Raw genomic sequence first — 10,438 nt, forward strand, 5'->3', positions numbered from 1 at the left:
GTTTATGAAAATTAATAAAATATAATTATAGAAAAAAAAAAAAGGATGTCACGTGGAGTATTGAGTGTGCCGTAGTATTTGCAGTCACCTTATATGCATGTAAAAGCCGGGCAACAGATAAGGAATAAGGAAAAAGAATTTTTGAATTGTGATGTTGGGGAAAGTAATACCATGGACTGCCATGAACAAACAATTTGTTTGGATGAAGAGCACAGCCACAATGTTTCTGATAAGTCAGGATGGTGAAACTTGGGGCATGTTATCAGAAGGGACCAGTTCCTTGAGAAAGAAATCATGCTTAGTAAAGTGGAGAGTCATCAAAAATAAGACCATCAATGAGGTCGTTTGATACAATGGCTTAAATGGAGGACTCAAGCACAACAGTGATTGTGAGGTTGTTTCATTCCATTGTCATGGGGAGACAGGCTCATGGTGAGACGGCACCCAACACCATGGCAGCAGACTCTCCTCGGTAGTTACTCCAGAACCACAGAGCAATGAAACACCCAGAGACAACTCTTTAACTGCCCAGAACAGAAGAATGATACTTTCAACAGCATGTATATCTTTTCCATATCCTTAAATTTGAGCAGTAATAGACACCTGTCTTGTGAAAATAAATTAATCCACAAAAATACTGGCTTGGTGCCATACATAGGATTCTATTAATGTTTGAACCAGCAGCTTCCTGTCTTCCTGGAAGCTTGGGATTGAGGTTCCTGATTCTATTTGACAGGAAAAGGCACTGGGTACTGGCTAGCAGCTCCTTTCCAGTAAATGAAATCTCCAAAGGAATCGATGATCTTGACCAAATGAATATTCCTCTACCCATATTTGACTTGATGATACATAACAATAACAATCTTTATCTCTAAGGGGTGGGAGGAGGATGAGCAAGCACCTCCCATGCAATTAACTGCCTCTGAAAACCTGCCAGAGGGTCAACTTGATGGTACACAACAACAACCACCCCTAAGGAATTCTGGTGCCATATTGTATAACATACTGGCAGGTAACTAGAAATCCACCAGCTGCTCCACAGAAGAAAGGCAGGACACCTCCTAAGGTAAAGCTCTGCAGCCTCTGAGACCTGATGGCCTGGCCCCCGGAGTCAGAATTGACTGAACAGTGGTGGCTTTGGTTTTTCAGTTTTTAATTTAGCACTAATTTATTTTATCCACCACTAACTGAAAATCTATATGTAATTTTCAATCTGTACGTGGAACAGATAATTTGAGGGGATGAATTTTATGAAGAGGCATGTTGTGGAAGACTCAACAACAGCCTGCTTTTTGCAGTTGACACAACCTTACTTGCTGAAACTGAGGAGGACCTGCTGCAGAAGGTGAAGGACTGTAGTCTTCAAATTGGATTGAAGCTCAATGTCAAGAAAACAAAGATTCTCACTGATTGGCAGCATCATGATAGAGGAAGAAGAGGTTGAGGCTGTTAACAGCTTCACCTTGCTTGGTTCCACAATTAGTACTCTTGGCACCAGCAGCCAGGAAACCAAAAGACAGATTGTACTGGGAAAATTTACTGTCAGGGACCTTTCCAGAGTACTGAGAAGCAACAGTGTTAATCTAGGTTAATCAAGGTTTGCCTGATCCACACCTTGATCTTTGCAATCACTTGCATCAGAGAGCTGGACAGTGACTATGGAGGATAAGAAGAATCGATGCCTTTGAGTTGTGGTGTTGGAGAAGAGTATTGAACATACCGTGGATTGTCAGAAGATCAAATGGGTCTGTCCTGGAGAAGGTGAAACCAAGCTGCTCCCTGGAGACTCGGGTTTTGAAATTCCATTTTATGTACTTTGGGCACATGGCCAGGAGGGACCAGTCCTTGGCAAAACACATCATGTTCAAAGGGGTGAAGGGACAGCTCAGGAAAGGAAGACTCTGGATGAGATGGATTAATTCAGTGACTAGAGAAATGGGATTAGGTCTGTTGGAGACAATGAGACTGGCTCAGGATAGGGCAGGTTTCAGAACCATTTTACATAGGGTCATTATGGGTTGCAGGCAACTCAGTGGCACATAGCCACAACGAATGGTTGCAATTAGAATCCATCAGCTTCTCCACATGAGAAAGATGAGCAGTCTCCTCCCATGTGATTTACTGTCTCTGGAAACCAGCATGAAGGTACACCACTATCACCACCACGTAAAGATGTGAAATCCTGATATATACCACAGTACGGATGAATCTTGAAACAATATGTGAGTGAAATCAGTCAACCACAAAAGCACAAATATTGTATAAATTCAGTAATATGAAATACCTAGACTAGGCAAAAGTATAGTGAATAGGATAGTTAACAAGGTTTTGAGAGACGGAGTAAGGAGGCATACTATTTAGGTAGAACTGAGTTTTTGTTAATGGGGTAGTTAAGCTTGGAGTGGTCATTGGTGATGGCTGCACAGCAAGACCAATGCTTTTTAAGTTTGTGCTACACAGATGAAAAAATGTTGACTTGGCAAATGTTCTGTTCTTTATATTTTTATAGCAGGGAAAAAAAGTGTAAGGAAAAAGTGTGATACAGTATCTTTTTTTTTCTTTTTTATTAATTTCAATGAACATCTACAGAGATTTTGGAATTCCATTCATTCATTGTTGCACTTTTCTCCCCGCCCACCCCACCCCCAGTTCACTCCTCTCCTTGAAAAGCAAAAGAAAAACTCCTTCATTGGTACACAATCCCCACCCCCACCCCGAGTATACTCCACTCTGTAACCCTCATTCCGGACTCATGATAATCATAATGCCCTGAGATATATTACTTTTAAACTACATCTTTAAAGTATTGTTGTTATGTGCCTTCGAGTTGCTTTCGACTCATAGCGACCCTATGTACAACAGCCCTAAACTCTGCTCTGTCCTGTGCCAATCGCACTGTCTCCGATACACACATCTCGATTACCCTAGTCACTGAATCAATCCACCTCATAGAGGATCTTTTCCTCCTGTGCTGTCCCTCCACCCTACCAAGCATGATGTCCCTGTCTAAGGACCGGTCTCTCCTCACAACATGTCCAAAGTATGTTAGATGGAGCCTCAGAATCCTCGCCTCCAAGGAGCCACCCGGTTTAACCCTTTCCAGGACGAATCTGTTTGTTTTCCTAGCAGTCCATGGTATTCTCAATACTCTTCTCCAGCACCACAGCTCAAAGACTTCAATTCTCCTTCTATCCTCCTTAGTCATTGTCTAACTCTCTGATGCATAACAAGTGATAGCAAAGACCATGGCCTATATCAGACGCACCTTAGTCTCAAGAGAGACACCATCTCTCTTCAGTACTTTGGAGAGGTCCCTAACAGCAGACTTTCCCATGGCAATATGTCTTTTGATTTCCTGACTATTGATGCCAAGAGTGTTGACCGTGGAGCCAAGCAAACTAAAGCTGTGAACAATCTCAATCTCTTTACCTTCCATCCTGATGCTGCCAATTGGTCCTCCCCCCCGCCCCCTCGGCAGAACTTTAAAGTAGCCCAAACAGAATTTTTCTTCTGAATTAAAAACAAACAACAAAATCCAAAAATGGAAAAAAAACACCAACAACCCCCAAATCCCCACCAAAACAGGCAAAACCCCCCACAAAATCCCAAACCAGTTCTACATGGCACATCATTTTTACACATACAAGAAAGCAATTCATGTACAAAATGATGCTTAATAGGTTGTCTTTCCTAATATTTATTAGAATAACAATTAACTAAGTTATTTCTTTCTACTTTTATGTACAAATACCATATGAATCTTCCTGACAAGGAAATAGATAAGCCCACTTTACAGATGAGGAAATGAAGAATAAGGAAAAATAGGTAAATTACTCAAGGTTGCATAGCCAGTAAGTATCTGAGTAAGAATTCAAATCCAGGATAAACAGTCTTCTCCCATGTGACTTACTGCCACTGGAAACCCACTAGACGGTCGACTAGGGCTCTGTTTTGACTTGATGACATATAGCAACAACCTGACATAAGGATCTGTTCTTATCTGCTCCATTCTTGTAACTCAGTGGAGCCTGGGTGGCTATAAGTCTATAAGGAGTTATGCTGTCACACACACTGCTCTGGTAGTTTGAATCCATCTATGGCTCTGAGGGAGAAAGATGGTCAGTCTCTTCACATGCAGTTTACACCCTCAGAAATTCAGTGGAGGGTAAGCCACGAGTAGGTTCTGACTTGACAGCAATGAGAGAGACAGAGAGAGAGAGAGAGACAGAGACAGAGGGACACAGAGAGAGAGAGAGAGACAATATGAATCAGAGTATGAGAGAGAGAGAGGTTGACGGCAATAAGAGAGAGAGAATATGAATCAGAGTATGAGAGAGAGAGGTTGTCTCAGCCAGCAAGCCAGGTGAGGGTGAAGAAGAGATTGTCCACCCAGCATTCCCAGATCACTTATTTCCCTCGTGATAAGATTGGCTCTTCAGAGAACATTGGTCTTCAGAGGTCTTACAAGCTCTTGTTGCCTTACATACAACCCAAGGTCTTACTTTGCAGTTGTACTGTGGTCCTCATTATAAGAACTATATGGCTAGACTTCTTACCTTGTAGGTTGTCAGCGTGCTGCAGGATTTGAATTTCCATGATGAGCTTAGAGACCTACTACTGAGAGGATTTTTCAAAGGGTTTTTCTGAATTTTCCAGCTACTGGAGAAGTTACTGGTGGCAGGGAGGAATATCTTTGATTTCCAAATTAATGTGCATAAATTTTAAATGTGCAAAAATGCAGTCGCATCACAGGCACCAACTTGACCTGGTAATGAGATTAGGTGACATCCAATCAATCCCAGTTGTAAATGGTGTATTCACCATGCACTCGCCTTTGTATTAATTGGCACCAATAACATGAAATAGGTTGCTTCCTGAAATGTAAGCCTAGCAATTAGTACCTTGTCAAGTCCCTATCAGATGTTGGCAAAATAATGGGTTTTGCAGTTTTTTCCCCAACTCAGAAACAGGTCTGGCAAAATAGATCCATGCCATTCCTGGTGAGTATTACTGGAGCCGACATTAGCTACTGCTGGTCTCCTTGGTACAGCAGGCATGGTTACAAAAGCAAGTGCTTGGAGGTTTCATTTTCTTCCCAGTGTTCCCCTAGCAGCAGATTATACAGACTTAAATTCACCCATGTACAGTATTTCTTTTTTAATCAGCATTCCTCGCAGTCTGATTTTACTCACTGACTCTTTTATTTGCTGGTTGGCACTTTTCGCAACAAGAATGATGTGGGTAGAGAAACAATTCCCTAATGAGTGACTCTGATCCCAACCTCTGGAAGGGCGGGAGTTTTAACAACAGATCACAACAAAATCCAAGAATCTCCCAAGGCTCAGAACTGTTGTTCATAGGCTTGCTGTGAGTCCTAGTTGACTTAATGGCACTTAACACCACCACCACCCACCCACACACACACACACACACACACACCCATAATCCAGCCTGCAGGGCAGTGTGTTTCTGGCACTTAACATTCACTAGGTGAGCAGGGAAAGACCATAAGTGTAATGAAATAATAGGTAATCACAAAAAAGACCAGGAAGAGCTGTAGGTTTCTGCAAGTAAACATCCAAGATGGATTATTAGGCAAATAATTCAGAGTTGTTGAAGTCTGAGTCCTGTTAGAGTAGAAATAAAACCACAGAAACGGTATTTATGCACAGGTGGGGAATGTCTAGTAGAATGGATACATATCAAACTGTGAACTGTATCTATTACTAGGACTGAGAATTATGGAGATTTGTTATACCTACATGTCTGAGATGTCAATTTCCATATTATTGGATTATATTTTTACGAGAGTATATGACTTCTTTAATGAGAAAAAGAATGCTTTTCTTTTAAAATAAATAGACGATATATAAAGAAAATATGATGGTACCATCACCCTTAGGGAGCAATCTTCTCATCAGTTATGCATGACTTCAGTTTTTTCTGTGACATCTAATTGTGTTTCATGATTTGAAGGTAGTCTCATGTATTTTGTGTATGTGAGAAAGAAAACGAGGAGGAAATTTATGATGCCGTCAGTCAGGCTTTGGAGGGAAGCTGGTGACTTACAAATGTAAGCATTTGATAGATGGTAACCATGGATTTAAAATATGGTTGGAGGAGAACAGCTAAGTAGAAGAGGAAAAAAATATATGAACCTCTAAACCGCTGACTGTGTAAACAAGGTGGACATGTGTTCACTCATTCAATAAATATTTATCAAACACCACCTATGAGCCATACAAGTTGCAGAGAGCAAAGGGGTTCATATGAGAAAGAGAAATACAGAGTAGGTAAATATGTGAGCATGTATAGAATTTAAACTGTTATATTGTTAAATATAACAATAATAATTATGTTGTGAGGTATTATAAATGCAACTAAAAGAGGGAGATATTTTAGATTAGGTGAGCGGAGATGAAATGGGTAACTCGAAACGCACAGAATGAAGGAACTGTCTGACAAGGGAGGTCAGCAGGAAAAGGTCTGAGTTGAAGGATGTTGGATTATTTCAGAATCCCACAAAGTCACTCCTGAGCAGAGCCATGAGGACAGAGGAGCTGCTGTAGAATGGAGTTGAGAATGAGGCGGCGGCTGAGTCAATTGAGCCTCAGAGATGGAGTTGGTATTAATGTAAGGCGAAGTCACAGAAACATGTCAGGCAAGGCAATAGCAAGATAGATGCTTTTCATTCGGGGTGAGGGGGGAAAGTGTTGTCATCTGAATTGTAACTAGACAGAAAATCTAGTCTAAAATGCCGTGCAAATATAAAACAGGATCTCAAATGTGAGAATTTAGATTTGTATAGAAACGGTTTCTTAAAATTTTGGATGAATATAAACCACTCAATAAATAGTTGAACACTTTGTTATAGTCACTGAGCAACCATACAAATAAATGAAGTTGAATTCATAGCTCATATTTGACCCTTACATTATACTCTTCCATACACACAACATGTGGATATACACAATATAGTGGATGAAGGGTCAACTGTAAAAACCAAAAAACCCTGAAATAGCTAGAAGAAAATGGGAAAGAATAATTAAAGCTTTGGGATAAGGAGAACTGCCCTGATTATGTTTTAAAATCCATAAGCCATAGAATCAAAACATTGAAATATTTCATTTAATAGAAACAAAAAGCAAATTCTCCTTGGCAGAAATGCCATAATCAGAGTCAAATGATAAAGGTCAAATGGCAAACTGAAGAAGATACTGTTAGCTCCTGTCTCTAGGGGAGGTCTTGCCTCCAACCTGAGAGAAAGAATGGCTAGTTGCTTTGTTATGGATTTAACTTCGTCTCCCCTAAACATTCGTTGGAACTCTTCACCTTTATGAGACCACATGGTGGTGTGGTATGTAAGAACTTGTCCTGCTGCTCCAAAGCCTGGGCCTTTCTGGGGGTTTGAATCCACCAACGGCAGCAAGGGTGAAAGATGGGCAATCTCCTCCCTGGTAATTTACAACCTCTGAAACCCATGGCAGGATCAGCTATGAGTTGGTTCTGACACTTTTTTTTTTTTTTAAGGGTGAGGAGAGTGGAAGCCAGAGTTGCAGTCAATGACATTGTGGTTAAAAGGCCATTTGGACATGGCCTGTCTTTGTTCTCTCACAGAGGCAGGTTGAGGGCAGAGTGTCCTGAGTTCCTCTTGTCTTGATACACTGTTGCCTGGTGCTTTCCAGCTGGTTTTGGCTCCTAGTGGCCCTGGGTGCATCCTCCTACAGTCTCTGCTGAGCGTGAGCCCACTGCTGGAGTCACTCTGTCCATCCATCCTGTGCAGGGATTTCATTTCGTTTGCTGACTCTCCACTATGTGAGCTAGAAATGAGATTAAATAAGGGAGCAGAGGAGAGATGGAGGAAGCTAGATGGCATGATCAGCCCAGGAGCAGAAGTTAAGGAGACAAGGACGTTCCTCCAGAGTCAACACAAACACAGCCTTCCTCCAGAGCTATGCCCTGAATTAGAACCTCTCTCCCCCTGAGGAGTGAGAAAAATAAATAGCTGTTTCTTAAAGCCATCCTTTTGTGGCATTTCTGTTACAGCAGCACAACACACTTACTGATTGTTCACAAGGAAGGGAACATAACTGGCTCAAATATGTAAAAAAACACTCCACTTTACTTATAAAAAAATGAAACCCGTTACCACTATCAGTTTCTCACCTACCAGACAGGTAAGAATACAGAATTGGGTGAACATAGCCAGTTGCTGAGCATTGAGGTACCTCTTATGCATGATTGTTGAATGTGCTAATTGAATGTGATCTGACAACATCTATACAAGCTGTAAATTCATATAATATTACCTAGTAGTTTCACTTTTTATGTTTGCACAGGTAGGACATGACATGCTCATGGTAAAGCCTTCAGCAGAAGAGTGGTTATACTACATAAAAGAGTAGATCTACTTAATGGAATACTACACAGTCATTCAAAGGAGTGAATAACAATTGCCAAGATCTCAAAATATATTCTTTGAGTTTTTTCTTTTAAAGTAAGTTGCAGTATGGTCTGAATATTGTTTGTGTGATAAGGGGTTTACACTTGTGGTTATTAGCTGTTTTTCAGGTTGACCCCGACTCAATGGCAAACCCTTCTTTATAGCACAAAGTGTTGCCTGGTCCCACGTCTCCCCATGGTTAGACTGCTGTGGTCAATGGCCAGATTTTGGGAATGAATCTTCAGGCCTTTCCTCCTAGTCTGTGTTAATCTGCAAATTCTGTTGTCACCTCTATCATCTCCCCAGTTGCACTGAATTGATTTCAATTGATAGTGACACATCATTGGGTTTCCAAGGCCTTTGGATTGGCAGCAAAACTTCCTACAGCCTATGGGATCTTCACTGCCCCCTGAACTCTTCGTTTCCAGCCCATTTTCTAATATGAGAAAAGGGCCGACACTATACCCTTGAAAGAACCCCTTTTCTCTCTGTGCTCTTTTTTCTCTGTGCATTTTTTCTGTAAGACAAATGTATTGAAACAGTGTTTTGAAGACACAGAGCGTTTCCTTCCCCAGAGCCTTGCTTGGCAGACAGGTTGTTCAGTCGTTGGTTTGTTCTGGGTTGCCGTTCTGAAAAAGCACCTGTGATTTTCACTTTGCAGCCCTGTCTCTTACACAGCAGGTAAATGATGCTGGGAAGTTGTATAAGCAAAGACGTTTATTTGTATAAAGACCAGACGTATCCTTTGAATTTCTATACAGATGCACACACACTGGAACCCCCTGTGGTGGCAAACTCTAGTTATCGCCCAGAAAGCAGAGGATTTTAAGCTGCTCATTTTCAAAGTCAGAAGATAGTCCCCTTGTATTTAAATTCTGGAAGAGAGGAGACCTTGTTCTATACTGTTGATCAGTCCTGTGTCTCCAGTGTCTGCTCAAGAGTTGGCACATGGTAGATGCTCACTAAATTGTTCTAAAGAATAAATGGCGTTGTGCAAAAGATAAAAATAAAATAATGGGTACCTATTAATATTGAGCTAGTCAGAGACATAATAGTACATTCTTCATATTGCATTTCTTGTTATTGTTATGTGCCGTCGAGTCGCTTGCAACTCATAGCGACCCTATGTACAACAGCCCTAAACTCTGCTCTATCCTCTGCCAATAGCACTGTCTCCAATACACCCATCCCGATTACCCCAGTCACTGAATCAACCCACCTCATAGAGGGTCTTCCCCTCCTGCACTGTCCCTCCACCCTACCAAGCATGATGTCCCTCTCCAAGGTCCAGTCGCTTCTTACAACATGTCCAAAGTATGTTAGACAGAGCCTCAGAATCGTAATGTTAAAAATGAGTTAATGTTGATAGATAATGGTTACATTAGGGGAGTTACTTAGACCCAGGGATCTTCTGTGCCCACTTTGGAAAGTCATCAAACTGTATTATTAGGACTTAGGCACTTTGATGTTTACATGTTATTTTTTGAAGGTTTACTTGACATAAAATTCACTTCTTCCACAAACACACAATATTGCTGTTAAAGAAAGACATGTAACTGAGGTCTTGAAATTTTAATCCTGTATGTTAGAGTTGATCTCATCTCTGGAAAATTATTTTTCATCCCTAAATATAGCTTCATTTTGTGTTTCTGAAAAGAAAATGTGTAACATCACTTCCAGAGCTTAACAGCTTAGCTCCCCATGTTCTCAGGCATTTACTCTTCCTTCTCGGAATTTAGCTGCTGGTAAAACAGCTGTTGCAGGATTGGAAGCAGTTCTGCTATTTGGATTTTAGCACCCATTCGTTTTTCTGCCCTAATCTGTTGAAATTTCTAAACATTTAAACATAGTAGGGAGACTTCTGGGCGGGGGAGGGGGAGGGGAATCCTTGGACATTTCAGAGATGTGCAGTTTGGGCTCTGTGAGGAGAAATGTGGGGTCAAGATTGGTGGACAATTTATCAACAATCTGTGTTATGCAGATGACACTACCCTG

This window comes from Elephantulus edwardii, unplaced genomic scaffold (assembly GCF_000299155.1).
Source record: "Elephantulus edwardii isolate Elephantulus edwardi_28Jun2011 unplaced genomic scaffold, EleEdw1.0 scaffold00132, whole genome shotgun sequence".
NCBI lineage: Eukaryota > Metazoa > Chordata > Mammalia > Macroscelidea > Macroscelididae > Elephantulus > Elephantulus edwardii.